General features: G+C 41.4%; 1 protein-coding gene across 1 annotated transcript in view; it reads right to left on the bottom strand.

Annotated features, from left to right (window-relative positions):
• JAZF1 (JAZF zinc finger 1) overlaps positions 1-18,782 on the bottom strand; it is a 388,932-nt gene that overhangs the window by 82,554 nt on the left and 287,596 nt on the right. The gene's annotated exons all lie outside the window — the stretch shown is intronic.

The raw sequence follows: 18,782 nt of genomic DNA, 5'->3' as shown, positions 1-18,782 counted from the left end.
TCTATCATATCCCTCCCCTCTCCTGCCTTTCCTCCAAAGTATACATATTGAGATCACTAAGTCTATCCCCATACGCCTTATGATGAAGACCACACACCATTTTAGAAGGCTTCCTCTGGACTATACTGTATAAACTTGAATATAAACCAAGGTAACCTTCCCCCTTCCCCCCCCCAAAAAAAGGTTAACCTGAATATAAACCGGGGGGTTTAATATTCAAGTGCAGTACAGTAGCTTGCTCTGCCCAGGTCTGCACCCTGTTCCCTCGCTGCTCTGCATCCAGCCACCTTACTCCCTCCCTCCCCTCCATGCCAGGTTCTATACCCTTTCCCCCCTCTGCCAGGCCTGCTGTAAGACCTGGTGGTCCAGCAGTGGCTGGGATAGGAGGGATCCATCCCGCCTCCTATACTGACTGATTCTAACTATTGTTATTTCCCTCTGGCCTCCCCATGTACCTTTAGTTTCCCTGGTGGTCCAGTGGTGAATTGTGGCAGGCGCGACCTTCCTTTGCTCTTGCCTGTGCAGAGCCACTAGCGGCTCTGCCCGTGCCCTTTAGTTTCCCTGGTGGTCCAGTGGTAACTTGGGGCAGAAACGATCTTCCTTCGATCTTGCCCTTGTAGAACCCCTAGTTAATGGGCTGTTGGCAAGTTCTCGTAGGACCGCGAGCCAGCAGCCAATTAGCTAGAGGCTCTGCAAAGGCAGGTTGCTCCTTCCCGTGCAGAGCCGTCAGCTGATTGGCTGCCGGGAATTCTCGCAGTCCCGCAAGAAATCGCCAGCAGCCAATTAGCTAGGGGTTCTGCATGGGTAGGAGCGATCTGCCTTTCTTCCTGTCCTTGCAGAGCCTCTAGCTAATTGGCTGCTGGGAGTTCTTGTGGGACTGCTAGATCTCCCGGTAGCCAATCAGCTAATGGCTCTGCATGTGTAGGAGCGACCTGCCTTTGCTCCTGTCCTTGCAGAGCCTCTTGCTAATTGGCTGCTGGGAAGCAATACCTCCTTTTTCCTACTGGCCATACCTCTTCCTACGCACCCTAGCATCCTTCTAGCTTTCACCATCACCTTTTCAACTTGTTTGGCCACCTTAAACATACAATCACAGCCAAGTCCCGCTCTTCTGTCGTTCACATAAGTTCTTCACCCCCTAAACTGTACATCGTTCCTTCAGGGTTTTACAGCCCAAATGTATGTCCTTGCGTTTCTTAGCATTAAATTTTAGCTGACAAATTTCAGACCATTCTTCAAGCTTAGCTATTTCTTTTCTTCGTGTTATTCACACCATCCGGGGGGTCTACTCTATTGCAGATTCTGGTATCATGTGCAGAGGCAAATCTTACCTGAAACCCTTTCATCAATATTGCTTATACAAATGTTAAAAAGAACAGGCCCAAGAACAGAACTTTGAGGCATACTACTGGTAACATCCCTTTCCTCAGAGAGATCTCCATTGACCACTACCCTCTGTCATCTTCCACTCAACCAGTTACTGATCCATCCCGTCACTTTGGGGCCCATCCCGAGGACACTCAGTTTATTTATTAGAAATCTGTGTGAAACACTGTCAAAGGCTTTGCTAAAATCTAAATACACCACATCTAGCGCACTCCCTCTATTCAATTCTCTGGTCACCCAGTCAGAGAAATTGATCAGATTTGTCTGACAAGACCTACCCTCTAGTGAATCCATGTTTCCTTGGGTCCAGTAATCCACTGGATCCCAGAAACTTCACCATTCTCTGTTTTAAAAGTGTTTCTATTAATTTGCTTAGCACAGACGTCAGACTTACTGGCCTGAATTAGACAGCACTACTTCTAATACAAATAATGATAATAAGGTACTCTTTGCTATATGGAAGTCATATGTTTCAGACAAGAGATTCCCCTGATCAACCTGCAGATCTCTTCTGGAAGCATCTAAGTGCCAAGTCAGAAGACATCAGTAATACTGCAAATTCGCCTAATTTGAATATCCATTGTGGATATCCTGAAAACCTGACTGGTTGGGACCAGGTTTGGGTATCACTGTTATAGACATTTGCTTCTATCGTTTATATTACTATGTCTAAACTCATTTATGTGGTTTCATATTACAAATAATTTTTTTTACATATATGTTCCCCAAACAAACTACTCTGTGGGTTTGGCAGCATGATTCAAGCTGAAAAAAAGTGACTATCCCACGCATTTGCTCACATGCTTATTATTTTCCTATGAAACTGGTTTTAACGTTAAGCATTACCTTAATCAATGTGGCAGCACGGACTGAAGAGCCCAGCTTCTGCAGAAAGACATAGCTCCCGTAATGGTTTCACTCTATTCTCCTAGTTACTGTAACAGCTCACTGCAGAGTAAATGGGTGTAATGAAACAGAAACGATTGGAAGACACTGAAGATTTTCATGAAGAGTCTCTTGCCCTTTTTTTTCCTTGCAGGGCTATCTTTCTCTCTCGAAGAACATCGTTCCAAACAGCAGCTGCTGATGACATTAATTTTTACCGCTATGTTTCGCAGGTTTACAAAATGTATTCCTCGATTCATGTTTTGTACATGCTATGCCTGGACAACAGCACTATAGCTCCAGTCTCTTTTAAACCTTAGACCTAGCAGTTAAGAAACAACCTGAATAGACTGTAGATGTTGGATATGACCTCTACACTTGTTTTGTCAACAAAATTTACTGTATTCATAAATACTAATGTTCTTGCTTAGTGCCGTATATTTAGTACGCTCTAAATTATATGCAAGTTCATAAATGCCCTGTTTGCTGTGGCACGGTGCCCTTATAAATTGTTCCCTTTTGCATGTAAAAGTGTTTCATGGTTGTTTTTAATTAACTGGAAATGTCATAAATTGCCCAAGTGTGAACCAATCAAATGCAAGAGAGGTACATTAAATTAAAGTGCAGTATCTTGATAATGCTAACAAATTAGTTTGCCTTCAATACACAACATTTCTCTGTTTAAAGTCTTCAATTACTGTGACGATCTTGATGCTGCTGGGCCAGGCAGGCTAAATCAGACAGAAACCTTTTTTTCCCTCTATAATCAATTAGGTATAAATAAAGGCTTATAATATAGAGTTTAAATGGAGCGCTAAAAGTAATCCTTCCTCCAGTAAATGAGCTCACTGTAGAGACCTCATCTTCTTGCCAATATAACATCAAATTAGTAGTGTAAATATTAAAATCAAACTGTTCACAAGTACTGCTCAGCCTAATTTTCCTCCAGGCTGCACTTAATCTTTATTCATCATTAACGAGTATTTACTGTATGACCCTGACAGCTTGCGACTGCTGTGATAAATTATCCAGCTCAAGTGTGATTTAAATAAAAAAAAGCAATCTCGGGTGCTAATTATCTCAACAGACCTGCTTAATAATAGGATTTCTAGTCAATTACAGCATCACAGCATGGGTGTTATCGGCAGCAAACATGCAGACTTACCTCTGAAGCTGTCTTCCCTGGCTCTTCTCTTACCTGCCATATGTAAAACTGAAATTTGCTATACCTGGGGGGAGGGGGAGGAGGGTGACCTATTATTACCGAGCTGACATACTGACAAAGCTAGCCCCAGCACAATGCTCACAACTAGACAATTATGAATTATGGCTTCACAAGGGATGGGGGTCACCAAGACACAATGAACTATAATCCATTTTAACTGACAGCGTATGCTAGCAACAAACTCATCTCTCCTTCTCACCCACCTCTGACATGTCAGTTCGCTGGAAGGAGACTTCCTGAACCTTTACATAAGGGTAAAGAAGCAGTACTAGTTACATACCTCAAATACAAATTTGCCTTTTTTGCTTCTTTTATCTCTTGGCATAGGCTTACCCTCTTTACCCAAATATACTTTATTTCATTTGTTTTCATATAGGGCTCCTTTTACAAAGCCATGCCAGTGATTCCTGAGTGACAAATGCGACGCAGCCCATTCAGTTCCTATTAGCTTAGTCACAGTTGCCGTGCTGGGAATTACTACTGTTAGAGAATGACACGGTGACAAAATTCATCACTGTTCCCGTCCCCGCGGATAACCGCGGGAAATAATCTTATGTCATTTTCTAGTGTCTATTTCAACCTCGGTCCATCTACACCAGCATTCTTCAAAGCAAAGCTTGCGGGTCAGTGGTTGTGACCATTCATACTCTGATTGTTTCCTCTCTCCTTAAAGAATGATATGAAGATGGTTTCCCGCGGTTATCCGCGGGGACGGGAACGGTGATGAATTTTGTCACCGTGTCATTCTCTAACTACTGTGGCTTTGTAAATAGGAGTTAAAGAGTAGCCTAATGATAGAGCTGCTGCAGCAGCACCCTGAGATTGTAGAACCGAATCCCACGCTGCTCACTGTGACCCTAGGCAAGCCACTTAATCCTCCATTGCTCCAGGTACAAAATAAGTATCTGTATATAAGTAAACCTATAAGTAAACCAATTTGAATGTGTAACCACAAAAAGGTGGTATACAAGTCCCATTCCCTTTCTCCTTTCTCTAAAAGGGGCCTTTGCTGCCGCATTTCGCAAACCTTTTTCAAGGAGGGGTAGTACGTAACAAAGTTCAACTCATTCTTCACTGTTGCCGGCATTCTTCACTTTGATCCGGCAACAGTGAAGAATGAGTTGGACTTTGTTACGCACTACCCCCTCCTTGAAAAAGGTTTGCGAAACGCATCGGCAAGGGGATGAGCAGATAACAAAGCTAAGTACCGTATTTGCCGGCGTATAAGACGACTTTTCAGTACCTTAAAATCCTCCCCAAAGTCGGGGGTCGTCTTATACGCCGGGTACTGTTTAGAGAGCTGCACGGGAACAACTTCCAGGGTGGACGCTATTGAGCCCAGTACCTGAAGATAAACCCAGGGCGTGGGAATTGGTAACATGAACTTTCCTCAAGGTGAATTTCTTGTCAATTGAGTCATATTTCTGAGGGTTTGACTGTTTTCCTAGAGAAGTACCAGGTTAACATTTACAATTTATCTCATCCCATAATTTTAAATGTCAGGATGATTTAAAATGAAATAAAACACATATGGTGTCTGATAAGTACAATATGTTTAATATAATTTTTGTTCTTAAATATAAAAATGCTATTATTCAAATTATTTCTTTTTCAGGTACTCTAAAACACAACTTCAGGAATTTCACTTTTCAACATCAAACTATCTGATAAGTAATATGGTTTCAGTCTTTTAATGAACCTTAATTGTGTGTGTGTGTGTGTGTGTGGTTGGGGGGGGTTCTCAGACGGAATTGATACTTTGGAATTGATACTTTGTGTCTAATTTTTTCTTACAGATTCTCAGTCTGTTGGATTCAGGTAAGTATGTCTTCAGAACCTTCTTAAACTTTAATTTTCTTCATTTTTCTTTAGCCACGGCAACCCCCATGACCTCCTGAGCACGGACCTGCTCAGGAACTGTTGCCATGGCTTCACCAACGCTTCTTCACATATCCATTATCACCTGAACGTGCACACACTGGAATTTAAAAAATAAAAAATGACCCGCGCCAAACCACGATCCAAAATCATCAAAAAGAGGACTCCAAAGCCTCTCCCCAGTGTCTCCGACTCTCCGCCGCCTCTTCGGTGCTTTCAGCACCTTTAAAATCCTCTTCGGGCCATTTAGGCCCAAACCGGCACTGGAGAATTTCTGCACATGCGTGGTTGCCCATTAACGACATCATTGCGCATAATTGATGACATTGCCAATGTGTGCCGTCACCGCAACCACCTCTCCGAAGGTAACAACCACTTTCCAAGTAAGGTACTTGAGACGAGCCATAGACATTGGTTTGAAAGGAGGCTTCATCAGTCTAGCAAGAATCACATTAAGATCCTAAACCACTGGAGGTGGCTTGAGAGGTGGTTTGACATTGAAAAGTCCTTTCATGAATCTGAACACAAAAGGATGAGCAGTGAGATGTTTACCATCAACTGGTCTGTGAAAAGCATTGATAGCTCAAGTGTATGTACACGAACGCAAGGAGCCTAAGAAATAAGATGGGTGAATTAGAAGCTATGGCAAAAAAAATAATGTTGACATCATCGGAATCACGGAAACATGGTGGACTGAGGAAATCGTCTGGGACACTGTGCTACTGGGATACAAGCTATACTGCAGAGACAGAGTGGCTCAAAAAGGTGGGGGCATTGCCATATACATCAAAGAGGGAATTGAATCTACTGGAGAGAACACGCCACAACCGATGAATAAGTTAGAGTCTCTATGGGTCAAAATTCCGGGAATAAATGGACTGGAAACGAAGATCGGCATCTACTATCGACCCCCAGGGCAATCCAAAGAAATTGATGGAGAAATGACGGACAAGATTAAATGCAACTGCAAGGGAGGCAACGCAGTTATCATTGGTGACTTCAACTATCCGGGGATAGACTGGAACCTAGGCACCTCTGGCTGTGCTAGGGAGACCAAGTTCCTAGATGCTGTAGTCGATTGCTTCCTGGAACAACTTGTCAAGGAAAATACAAGAGGAAATGCAATTCTGGACTTAATTCTGAATTGACTGTGAGGATCGGCACAAGGTGTAGAAGTAGAGGGAATGCTGGGAAGCAGCGATCACAATATGATCCGCTTCAACCTGGACACAGGAGAGAAACACCGGTCCAGAACGACGGCCACGGCGTTAAATTTCCGAAAGGGAAATTACGAAGGGATGAGACTCATGGTGGGGAAGAAGATTAAGAAGAGGATAAACACTGTAAAAACGCTACAGCGTTGGATCCAGCGTTGGGGGCCATTGGATGACCATGGAATAAAGGGACTGCTAAAGGAAAAGAAATCGCCGACAAACTGAACACATTTTTTGCGTCTGTATTTACCAAAGAGAATATACGCAACATACCGGAACCCATCAGGCTGGAAATGAAGACAGGAAACTGACAGAGTTGACGGTCAGTCTAGAAGATGTACACAGGCAGATTGATAGGCTAAAGAGCGATAAATTCCCGGGACCGGATGGCATCCATCCGAGGATCATCAAGGAATTGAAAGGGACTATAGCTGAACTGCTTCAAATAATAGCCAACCTGTCGATCAAATCGAAAAAGATTCCGGAAGACTGGAAGGTGGCGAATGTTACGCCGATCTTCAAAAAGGGTTTGAGGGGAGATACAGGAAACTACAGATCAGTGAGTCTAACCTCGGTACCAGGAAAGATGGTAGAGGCGCTGATAAAGGACCGCATCATTGAGCACCTTGACGGACACGGTCTGATGAGGACCAGCCAGCACGGTTTCAGCAAAGGCAGATCTTGTCTGATGAACTTGCTGCACTTGTTCGAGGGAGTAAACAGGCGGATAGACAAGGGCGACCCGGTTCCAACAGATTTATATGACAGAGGCAGTTCTGGGCAGATCAGTGACCTTGAGTGCGAAGACCATACAGATGAGCTAAGTGGACAAGTCCTTGGTCAGAACTTTCTGATGAGGAGGGGTATGGAACAAAAATCCTCTGGACAGATTGTAAGAGTTCATCCACCAGTGCAGTGACTTTCAAAGTGAAGGTGTGACTGTAATGTGTTGAAATAGTGGGTCGAGAACTTGAGACCACTGAGATGCGAGAGTCCAATGAGGTATTCTAAGGTGAAGTCTTGAAAATGGAGTAACATGCACTGTGGAAGCTATGTGGTCCAGGAGTACTATCATTTGTCTGGCTGAGATTGATGGCAGATAAGTCTGAGTGCAAAGCTAAATCAAATTGTCTTATCTTTGCTGCGGTAGGAAATCCCTGAGATGAATGGTGTCGAGCAGAGCTCCTATGAATTGCAGAGTCTGAGACAGTTGAAGTTGGGATTTGGGAAAATTGATTTTGAAACCCAACTGTTGAAGGAAGAGAACTGTCATGCAAGTTGCTACTGTCACCCCTTGCAAGGTAGGGCCTTTGATCAGCTAGTCATCCAGGAAGAAAAGACTTGGAAGCCCAGAGACTGTACTACTGCTGTCACTACAACCAGGCAAAGCCAAAGGGTAGTACTTTGTATTGATAAAAGTGTTGAGCCACTTGAAATTAGAGGAATGTTCGGGAGGCTGGATGCACTGGAATGTGAGTATAGGCCACTTTCAGATCAGGAAAGCATAGCCAGTCGTTGCAATCTAAGAGTGGATATAAAGTTGCCAGGGATAACATCCAAAACTTTTCCTTTTACTAGGAACTTGTTGAGACCCCCGATGTCTAAGATTGGACGAAGACCTCCTGTCTTATTTGGGATGAGAAAATACCAGGATTAAAACCCCCGGCTTCTCCGCCCAGGAGGAACCCTTTTGATGGTATTGAGAAGGAGAAGGGATTCTATCTCCCGAAGAAGAAGGGCATCTGCTGAGGGTTGAAAGAAAACTCTCTTGGAGGATGATCAGGAGCAATGTCCAAGTGAAGAGAGTATCCCTCTCGAATGACTGTTAGAACCCAGAGGTCTGTGGTAATCAGTTCCCAGTGAGGATAGTATAGTTGAAGCTGGCATCTGATGGTTTGAGGCTGAGATAGAGGAACAGAAGCTATGCTCCCAAGAAGCACGTCAAAAAGACTGAGCAGGCTTTTGGGAAGCTGCTGATTGAAATTTTGAGGGTGCTGTTGCTTCTGCTTCTTCTGCTGAGGTCTAGGAGGAGCAGCTGGTTTGGAAGAAAAATCCCTCTGATAGGAAGAAAAAGGCTTGAAGGATTTAGAACAGACATAGGCAACTCCGGTCCTCAAGGGCCAGAAACCAATTGGGTTTTCAGGATTTCTGCAATGAATATGCATGAGATCTATTTGCATGCACTGCTTTCAATGCATATTTATTGGGGAAATCCTGAAAACCCGATTGGATTCCATCCCTCGAGGCCCGGAGTTGCCCATGTCTGACTTAGAAGTTGAAAGCTGAGGATGAACGATGCTGACTGGACTTGGATTGTAGAGACAATTACATTACATTAGGGATTTCTATTCTGCCATTACCTTGCGGTTCAAGGCGGATGAGGAAGAACGCTGATGCCTTGTAGAACTAGATCGACGCTGTGAAGAATAATGGGCTCTGTGATGAGATGAGCTCCATTTGGATGTGGAACATCAATGCTGTACCAGAGATCCAGTATCGATACTACAGGACCTGGTGGTTTTATGATCAGGCTATCTGCCATCGCATACAGTTCAAGATTTTATTGCTGACCTACAAGTGTTCTCATTCTGCTGCCCCTCAATATCTCTCCTCACTTCTCTCTCCTTATATATCTCCTAGAGAACTCTGTTCCTCAGATAAGTCACTCTTAATGTTACCCTTCTTCTCCACTGCCAATTCCAGACTTCATTCCTTTCATCTAGCTGCCCCTATGCCTGTAATAAATTACCCAAATTTGTCCATCAAGCCCCTACCCTTCCCTTGTTTACAAACAGACTGAAAACCCACCTTTTTGATATAGTTTCAATCCTTAACCCTTCTCCTCTGCCCTCCAACCCATCCAGCTGATTAACCATTCCCCTTAACTGTATCCATGACATCCTGTTTGTCTGTCTTGACTGTTTAGATTGTAAGCTCTTTTGAGCTGGGACTGTTTTCTTACTCTTTGTGACTCTGTACAGCGTTGCATATATCTGGTAGCGCTATAGAAATAATTAATAGTAGTAGTAGGCTGCGCAGGTTCTGATGGAGTTAGTGTCAGAGTAAGGAGTTTGAACATGCCACTGACTTGGATAAGCACTTTTAGCTTTTCACGGTATGAGAGCACTGGTACCTTTTGGTGTTCTGCTGGTACCATCGATGCCATGTCTGGCCTCGGAAAGGGTGGCCTCGAAGAGGATGCACACCTCGCTGAAGGAGAGGCCAGAAGCAAGAGCGGTCATCGCTTGGTCGGCATCAAGGGACTTGATGCAAGGTTGACCTGCGAGACCTGTTGGGAAACTGGTGGTTTTTTAGCTGATTTACTTGATGAAGTGATGTCTCCCGACACCAACGTCAAAGTGGATGCTTTCGATGTGGAAGGCTGTGATGTGTTCTCAGTGTCCATGTCAGTACTGAACAACTTGTCTTGTTGGAGCTTTCAACTCTTAATGGTATGCTTTTGCAGGGTAGAACACTGCATGCAGGATTCAACTCGGTATTCTGGGTCAAGGCAATGTAAGCACCAACTATGTGGGTCAGTGAGGGAAATCTGCTGTTGGCACCTACAACACTTTTTAAAACTGGTTAACAGCCAGGACATCGACAGAAAAACTGCCTCAGCCAAATTAAACTCAATGGCTGAGGAAAATGAAGAGGCCTCAGCAGGCGAAGCCCATGAGGTAAGAACAGTGAGGAAAAAAATGTCCTCGGGTTTAAAAAAAAAAGTTAAAAAGTAACTAAAGCATAAAGAAAAATGACGCGTAGTGGGAAGGCAAAGGCAAAAATTTTAACAACATTTAAAAAATACGGCTTCATAGCTCTGCAGAAACTAAGAATTGAGAAGCCGCGAGTGGGCGTTTGGCAGGAAGGCACTCACGCATGCGAGGTGTGGGCAGTTTGCAAACTTCCTCAAGTTCTTAAAATGATGATGCACTTTTAAAGTTGTCTGTACCATGGCTCTATAGATGAAGTCACCCATATGTGAGAATATGATGCCTGCTTGTTCTGGGATAAGAGTAATAACTAAAAAAATAAACCAAAATCCTGTAATATCTCCACTGTAACACTAAAAATTCATGCCCAAAAAAGTTCAAAATTCTGTGTAAAAATTTGCAAATTCTGTAAGTTTCTCAAAATTTAGACAATGCTTATTATCCAGAATTTCAGTACAATCCAATATTTTCATTTATAGTAGAGAAAACAAAATGCTTTCAAGCTCTTCTCTTTTAGGGCTCCTTTTACAAAACGGTGCTATCAATTAGCGTGTACTGAATGGGCTTTGTCACACTCAGTGTGCCTCTAACTTGTAGCACTGCTTTGTAAAAGGAATCCTTAGTTATTTCTTTCTAGACCTGGATCAACCATCTCTATGCACCCCCACCACCATGCAGCATCTGTCCCTTCCTCCCCTTCACCATCATATGCAATATTTATCCCTATCTCCCCATGGACCATCTCTCCCTCTCCTCCACACTATATGTAGGATTTTGTGGAGACCAAAGACAGTGGAAAATGAGTACATGACGGAGTTAAGCATGCTTGGGATAGTTAGAGAGTACAATGGTAAATGCAGATTGCTAAATTGACAGCTAGAAAAATGAGGATAAAGGCTTGACAAGTTACACTTATTTTTATAGTTCCTGGAAATACACAGCACAGTCCCATGGATCGATTTTTCACTCCATCAAAAATTACAAGGACTAGGGGATGCTCAATGAAGTTACTGGGAAATACTTTTAAAACCAATAGGAGGAAATAATTTTTCACTCAGAGCATAGTTAAACTCTGGAACGCATTGCCAGAGGTTGTGGTAAGAGCAGTTAAAGTAGCTGGTTTTAAGAAAGGTTTGGGCAATTTCCTGGAGGAAAAGTCCATAGTCTGTTATTGAGAAAGACAAGGGGGAAGCCACTGCTTGCCCTGGATCAGTAGCATGGAATGTTGATACTCTTTGGGTTTTTGCCAGGTACTGGTGACCTGGTTTGGCCACCATGAGGACGGACTACTGGGCTTGATGAACTTTTGGTCTGACCCAGTAAGGCTATCCTTATGCTGATAAATAATCAGGTACAATATATAATATCTGCTTCATACAGCTTTCAATATAAGGGTATATCTGAACAATGGGGAATAAAATGACTTGTCCAAAATTACAAGGAATATCAGTAGCAGAACCAGGATTTAAAGCCCGATTTTCTTGGCTCTCATTCCATTGCTATAATCACTAGGCCATTTTCAGCATTTGACCATAAATCAGTGGGTCCTCTATCCAGTACTAGTTATTTATGCAATCACTGATACACATACTCTACCTTCCTTCATTCTTACACAAAAGGTGTCTGTGTTGTGCTTAAAACTGAGGTAATGATTGATTTCTTTAGTCTTTGGACAAGTGTGTCTCATGTACACACTTGCCAAAAGTACTATTCTCCAAGCTTGTTTGTAAGTGACATAGCATACCACTGAAAAGGGGGCATACATGTGAGAGGAGCATGGTAATGTCACCTATCAATGTGCACATCTTATAGAATCCTATCAGATGGGATCTATGCACATCCTTCTACACCTGCCATTGACTTGGCATAAGTGGTTGGAAGGTGGGATACATTTGAACAGATGGAGTTAGCGACTGTTGGTGAGATAGGTGCATGTCATCTAATGATTTCCACTGGTGACATTTGTCCTGTACAAGTGTTGAGGAGTTTGTTGAGTAAGATTGCACCGAGTGCGACACTAATGATGAACTTGATGTTGCAAGAAGGTGAGGTACCAGAGGTGTTGAAAGTTGTGACTATACAACCTTTAGTAAAAGATAAGAAATTTGGAAATAATGTGATCAGTAAATTCCATCCTGTAGCTTCACTGCCCTTTTTGGGGAAGGTTCTGGAGAGATTTGTGTATTTGCAGCTGGATAAGTATCTCTAGGACCATGGAATTTTAGATGATTGCTAGTATGCTTTTCGGTAAGCATCACAGCACTGAAACCCTACTGGTGTCATTGCTGGATGAAGTATGAAGTGGGAAAGAGTATCTGGCAATATTTCTTGATGTATTAGCAGTGTTTAATACGTTGGATCGTGTTATTTTACTTGATAGACTGAAGGGTTGTGGAATTGGAGGAGTAGTTTTAAAATGGTTCTCCGACTTCTTGCGGAATAGGCAGAAAGAAGTTTTAGTGGATGGTGCATTGTCCCACCAGCGGAAAGTTACGATTGGTGTACCTCAGGGCTCAGCCCTGTCAGCTGTTTTGTTTAATCTCTATCTCATCCCTCTCTGTACATTGCTGCGGTCCATGCAGGTCTCGTATCGACTTTATGCGGATGATGTTCAGTTTATGCTCCCTATTGATGGGGGACTTTGGAAAGGCAGTTCAGCAGCTGCAGAGGGTGATGACAGAATAGTTGCATGAATTGTAACAGATCGAAATTGAGTGTTCAGAAAACGAAGGTTATATGTTTTGTCCATTCATTGGGATATGCTCTTCCTGATAAAATCGACCTATTAGGCACAACTGTTTCAATATCCACGGAGAAAAAATACTTAGGGGTTTTACTAGATTCTTGTCTGTATGTATGTGCAGTGATAATAAAGGTATTTTTAAAATTGCATTTGTTGAACAGTTTGTGCCCATATTTGTCTGCCTCTATGTTTAAGAACATAAGCAATGCCTCCACTGGTCAGACCCGAGGTCCATCGTGCCCAGCAGTCCGCTCACGCGGCAGCCCAACAGGTCCAGGACCTGTGCAATAATCCTCTATCTATACCCCTCTATCCCCTTTTCCAACAGGAAATTGTCCAATCCTTTCTTGAACCCCAGTACCGTACTCTGCCCTATTACGCCTCTCTGGAAGCGCATTCCAGGCGTCCACCACATGTTGGGTAAAGAAGAACTTCCTAGCATTCGTTTTGAATCTGTCCCCTTTCAACTTTTCCGAATGCCCTCTTGTTCTTTTATTATTTGAAAGTTTGAAGAATCTGTCCCTCTCTACTCTCTCTATGCCCTTCATGATCTTGTAAGTCTCTATCATATCCCCTCTAAGTCTCCTCTTCTCCAGGGAAAAGAGTCCCAGTTTCTCCAATCTCTCAGTGTATGAAAGGTTTTCCATCCCTTTTATCAGACGTGTCGCTCTCCTCTGAACCCTCTCAAGTAACGCCATATCCTTCTTAAGGTACGGCGACCAATACTGGACGCAGTACTCCAGATGCGGATGCACCATCGCCCGATACAACGGCAGGATAACTTCTTTCGTTCTGGTAGTAATACCCTTCTTGATTATACCTAGCATTCTATTTGCTCTCTTAGATGCCACTGCGCACTGTGCCGTCGGCTTCATTGTCATATCCACCATTACCCCCAAGTCCCTTTCTTGGGTACTCTCATTTAATAACATCCCTCCCATCGTGTAGTTGTACCTCGGGTTTCCGATTCCCACATGTAATACTTTACATTTCTCAACGTTGAACTTCATCTGCCATCTCATCGCCCATTCCCCTAGTTTGTTCAAGTCCCTTTGCAATTCTTCACAGTCCTCTTTAGTCTTGCAGAGTATGGTAGTATCATGCTTAGACTACTGCAATTTGGTGCCCAGAACATGATTGTTTGAACTTTGTTTTGATTAAGAAAGAGTGATCATATGACAGAATATTATATATCTTTGTATTGGTTAAAATTATAACATCGAATCCTTTATAAAATATTGGTCATAGTGTATCTTTATATATACACAATAAGGCACCGAAACATTTGATTGATAGCATTCTCCTAAACGAACCACAGCGCATGTTGCGCTCGGCGACTCACAATGACTTAGATATTCCAACAGTGAAACACCTGCGGCTAGCTGTGTCTAGAGCTAGCACATTTTCATGTGTGGGCCCTTGGGAGTGGAATAACCTTCCAGGATATTTATGACAACAAACATGTTTGAGTAGTTTTAAGAAAATGTTCAAGAAATACCTCTCTGCAAGATGAAATATGGAACCTGATTTATTGTTTTTGATGCGCGGCGCTGGTAACTTCTTTGTAATTTTAGGAGTATTTACATTATTACTGTTATATTTTATTCATGTTCAATTTGTATGTGATTATGTTTGTGTATGTACTCTATTGTGACCCGCCTTGGGAAAGGTGGGGTATAAATAAATAAATACAAATATCTTCTTTTTTGCACACCAATACAGTTTGTGCTAGTATTCTTTAACAGCATCAGGGTGCCCTAATGCCACTATCGAATTCACACTCCCAGTGATGCACTGAGGTAAAAAGGAGATGCCAATTTACCGAATTGTTATCAAGGCATTTACTATTTTTTCCACTCACTCCAATATTACATCCGAGAATTCCTTCAGCAAAAAGAGGGCACTAAATACAAGAACAGTGGTAGGATTAATAGGTTGACTAATAGATAGAAAGAAACATTAAAATTTAAGTTAAAAAAATTATATTCCTTCCTGTACTTTTTTAAAAATATTTATCAAAATTAAGCAACCCTAGAACCAGAACCAAGCACTCTCACTGGAGTTTTTAATCATACTCAATTCTACCAACCAACTCAAGTCTACCAATCTTTTTTTTTCCACCTTGCAAGCTTGTATACAAAGTAATCTGCCATTAAATCAGAATAAATGGAAACTATCATCACTTTTCCATCCAATAAATATTTAGAGGGGACACCAAGATTCAATAATTAAGAAAAATATGTTTCAGCACACAGGATAGAATTCAGAAACTTCCCCTAATTTTACATGGCTTTTTATACTTATCTTGACAAGTTTTCTGCCAAAGACATTTCAGCCAACATTTTTCTGTATTGTAAGTGAAACAGAAAACCATCATCAAGTAGGGGTAGTTCTATTATATACGCTATAAGAGGTCACCTCATTTATTGCTTTCTTCTTTCAAATATACTTAATACAGTCATACCTTAATTTTACATCATCTTTAAACCAAATATGATACTCAAGAAAGCTCTCCAAGTGCTGGGACCACTGCTTTTTAACATATTTTTTAATGACTTGGATGCAGGAATAAGGAGTGAAGTGATCAAATTTACTAACGACACAAAGTGATTCAAAACTGTTAAATCACAAAAGGATTGTAGAAAATTGCAAGAGGACCTTATCATACTGGGAGACTGGGCTTTCAAACGGTAAATAACTTTTAATGTGAGCAAGTGCAAAGTGGTGCATATAGGGAAGAGGAGCCCAAACCACAGCTAAATGATACAAGTTTCCACATTAGGGGTCACCATCCAGGAAAAGGATCCAGGTGTCATTGCTGATGATTCTGTGAACTCCTCTGCTCAGTGTGCAGCAGCAGCTAAGAACACAAATACATTTTGGAATCATTAGGAAAGAAATTGAATTAAAAAAAAACTAAGAATATTAAAATATCTAAAAAAGAAGGGCAACCAAATGATATAGGGGATGGGATGGATTTCCTATAAGGAAAGGTTTAGAAAGGCTAGGATTCTCCAGCTTGTAGAAGAGGAGGCTGAGGGGAAGCTTTAAAAGAAGTCTATAAAATCCTGAGTGGAGTAGAATAAGGAGATGTGAATTACATGTTTACTCCTTCCGAAAATATAAAGACAAGGTGGAACGCAATGATGCTATTGAGTAGAACATTTAAAACAAATTGGAAAACATGTTTCTTCATTCAATATACAATTAAGCTCTTCCTTAATTGCCAGAGAATATGGTAAAAGTGGATAATGAAGTAGAATTTTAAAAAAAGGATTGGATAATTCCCTAGAAGAAACATCCCTATACCAGTGGTCCCCAATCCTGTCCTGGAGGACCACCAGGCCAATCGGGTTTTCAGGCTAGCCCTAATGAATATGCATGAAGTGGATTTGCATGCCTGTCACTTCCATTAATACTGGAATAATTGACTAATTCAATCCTCTTCAACCAGACACAGGAGAACCCACACACCATTCACGTACCCGCCAACAAAAAACGTCAAACGAAAGAAACTGTATGGCAATCTCCTAGCTACTAAAGTTGCAAAACTGGACCACCAACTCTCCAACCTATTAATCATGACCACATACTTCAAAACCTTCAAAAAAGAAACAAAAACCCTACTATTCAAAAAATACATTAAACTAAACTAATACAACCAGACTTGACCCAAGCACCACCTGTAACACTCCCTGATCCTTACCATATTAATAAAGTTCCAGACTACTTCTTATGTACCTCCAATCGACCCAATACCTGTAAACTATAATAACTGTAATAATGTAATACGCCTTGAACCGCAAGGTAATGGCGGAATAGAAATCACTAATGTAATGTAATATATGCAAATTTCTCTCATGCATATTCATTAGGGCTAGCCTGAAAACCCGATTGGCTTGGTGGTCCTCCAGGACAGGGTTGGGAACCACTGCCCTATACCATTATTAAAATGGATTTTGGCTAATCCAGTGCTTTTTTTCTGCGATAGGCAGCATAAATCTGTTTTTCTCTTTTTGAGATTTGCTAGGTACCCGTGACTTTCATTGGCCATTTTTGGGAACAGGATAATGAGTTGTTGGACCCTCTGTCCCAGTACAGTAACACTTACATTCTTATGAATCCTGAAAAGGCTGTTCACAAAAGTCTTTGTTTTGACTTGGAGCAAGTTTGCAATAAGCTCCTAATTAGATCTTTACTGTTATTTATTTTCAAAATGTACGGAAACACAAGTGACAAGAAAGCTCTAGGGTTTTCATATTATGTTGGTATAATGACATTCAATTCCATAAAGAGTTATTAGCTAATAATTATAATAATAGTTGTATTATATGCTTTTCTGTGTGCTCAAGGCGTGGTAGAACATTAAAAGTAATATAGTGATCCTAACACCCAATGTTTCCTCCAAGGACCGAGTTCATGTGAGCAAAATTTTTTTTCAATAGCAAAGAGCTGAGTTGATGTGAGCAAAAATGTTCCATTACATTACCTTGATGGTATTATACACACTGTACATTAGAAATTAAGAATTACAAATATAAATTAAAAAATGGAAAATATAAATTAAATTTTTTTTAATAATTTCTTTATTGAAAATTTTTACTGAACCAGCACAGATACATGTACAGCTTAAAACAGTTGTAATATAACTCCGACACAAGTCTTCCATACACATCAATAGAAAGTACAATAATCTCACCTAACCCTCCCCCTCCCACCCACCCGAGGTTCTCTGTAGTCCAATAGTTTGTGGATGGTATAACGTATAAGGCCCCCGAGTTCCACACCAAATGATATACGGTTTTCACTGTGTCAAGAACTTTCCCAGTCTATGGTGTTTCATAGCAGTCAACTTAGACATACGAAAGACAATCAATTTTTTGCACCACTTGTGCATGAGATGAGGTTAGTACTTGGCGCCATAGTGCTGCTAGCACCAACCAAGTTGCCATAGTCGCTATAATTTTATAAAACTTGGAGGTTTTATATTCAATAATGGGCACCCCATATTTATTACAATAAGCACCCTACATACATCCAATAGCAAAGAAAAGACCATGTCCCAGAATAAACACACCTTGGGTCATGTCCATCATGTACGTTCAAAGGATTCTTGTGCCCCGTACTGTCTCCAACATGAAAAGATGAATTATTATTGAAAGGACTTAAAATATTTTTTCAGTTTGCTCTTAGAGGCCAACACCTCCTTCCCCAGATCAAGACAGTAAGCTGTACTGACCTGAGAAGGGAGATTTTGGTATCTGGTCAAAAATGTATTAAAACTAGTCCAATGAAAAGCCATCATCTTAATTCTATTTTCGATTTATATTTACTAACCTTTATAAACACGGGTACCACACTTTAGCCTTTATCCTGAATTAAAAATAAAATTCTCTTTTCTACCTTTGTTTTCTGGCCATTTACAGTACTTCTCTGGTTTCTGCTTTCCTCCGTCTTAAGTCTCTTTCCAGGATTTTTCTCTCCTTTTCCTTTCGGTTTTCTTCAATTTATTTTTCTACCTCTATGTCCAGATTTAAATCATTCTTACTATCTAGTCTTCAAGTTCCTTTTTTTTTTTTTTTCACAGTCTACCAACAGCTTTCTATCTTTTTCCCTCAACATGGCTCTCCTATTTTATTTCCCCTTATTCCCAGTCTTCACTAACTCTGCTCTCTTTCTTTCCCCCTTCTATAGTGTTGGCCCCATATTTGCCCTTTATTTCCCCTTCCATCATTATA

Source organism: Geotrypetes seraphini, chromosome 2 (assembly GCF_902459505.1).
Source record: "Geotrypetes seraphini chromosome 2, aGeoSer1.1, whole genome shotgun sequence".
In the NCBI taxonomy this organism is placed as follows: Eukaryota; Metazoa; Chordata; class Amphibia; order Gymnophiona; family Dermophiidae; genus Geotrypetes; species Geotrypetes seraphini.
The sequence above is the reverse complement of the archived record's forward strand: the minus strand, read 5'-3'. Positions and strand labels throughout refer to the sequence as shown.